The following is a 1,326-nucleotide window of genomic DNA, read 5'->3' as shown; positions in this document are numbered from 1 at the left end:
GTGTGTGCGTGTGTGTGTGTGTGTGTGTGTGTGTGTGTGTGTGTGTGTGTGTGTATGACTGGAGGCCAAATTGCTGCCTTTCCCCTCACTCTCCCCCTTTCTTTGTTGTCCCTGCCCCCACCATCCCTGGTCTGGCTTTCTTTGAGACAGGGTTTCTCTTTTCACCTGAAGATCATTGATTCAGTTAGGCTGTCTGGCCAATGAGTTTAAGGAATCCTCCTGTCTCTGCCTTAGCCCGTTTCAACAATGGGGTTAAAGCATTGCCCACCCCCCAGGACTTTAAACAAGGGTTCCAGTCAGCTGAATCCAGGTCTCCAAGCTCATGTAGCAAGTGCTTTAGTGATTGAACCATCTCCTCAACCCACACGCTCAGTTTGAGTGACACATGTCACTGCAGATGGTAGTCTTTGAATGGTATTTGAGCAACCCTCGAGCTGTAGGAATGGCTGTTCCTCCCCTTGGTAGAGATGATTGTTCCTGCCTTCCTTCTCTCTCTGGCCAGCACACAGCACATTTTATATACATGCCAACTTACATGTTACATGTCCCCAAATTCCAATGGGGACAAATCATGTCTTCACAGCTAAAAGAAAAAAGGACACTTGTTATTTTTACATACCACCAACAAACAATTATTACAAAAGTTAAAAGCAGTTTCTCTTTTAGTTACGATTATTTTGTGTACTGTGTGAAGGCCACAGGACGAATTTCAGGAGTCGGTTCCCCTCTTCCCCGACTTCTCAGGCTTGAGCTCCGGTTGTCAGGACTGCACGGCAAGCCCTTTTATTTGCTGAGCTGTCTTACTGACCCAAAAGCAATTTTATTTAGTTCAAACAGCTGAGAAAAAAATTGGACAAAAGATATGTTAAAAAATCTACAAGGAATCTATAAAACATTCCTGATATGCTGAAAAAAAAACTAAATAAATGGAAGAAATCCCAGTATTTATGGGCCAGTTACTGCTCCCTCCAAAATGTTCTGAACAGATTTAATGAACTACTAATCAATATCCCACCAGGATTTCTTGTAGAAAGTGGCACGCTGGCTCTATAATTCATACAGAAGCGTAAAAGGACAAGAACTACTAAGAAAGATGTAAAGGCAAAGCCGGAGTGCCTTCACTAGGAGACATCAGTGCTTAAAAAGCAGCCATAATGGGGCTGGAGAGATGGCTCAGTGGTTAAGAGCACTGCTTGTTCTTCCAAAGATCCTGAGTTCAATTCCCAGCAACCACATGGTGGCTCACAGCCATCTGTAGTGAGATCTGGTACTCTCTTCTGGCCTGCAGGCATACATGCAGCCAGAATACTGAGAATACTATATATA

Source organism: Microtus ochrogaster, chromosome 4, assembly GCF_000317375.1.
Source record: "Microtus ochrogaster isolate Prairie Vole_2 chromosome 4, MicOch1.0, whole genome shotgun sequence".
Classification (NCBI taxonomy): Eukaryota; Metazoa; Chordata; class Mammalia; order Rodentia; family Cricetidae; genus Microtus; species Microtus ochrogaster.
The sequence above is the reverse complement of the archived record's forward strand: the minus strand, read 5'-3'. Positions refer to the sequence as shown.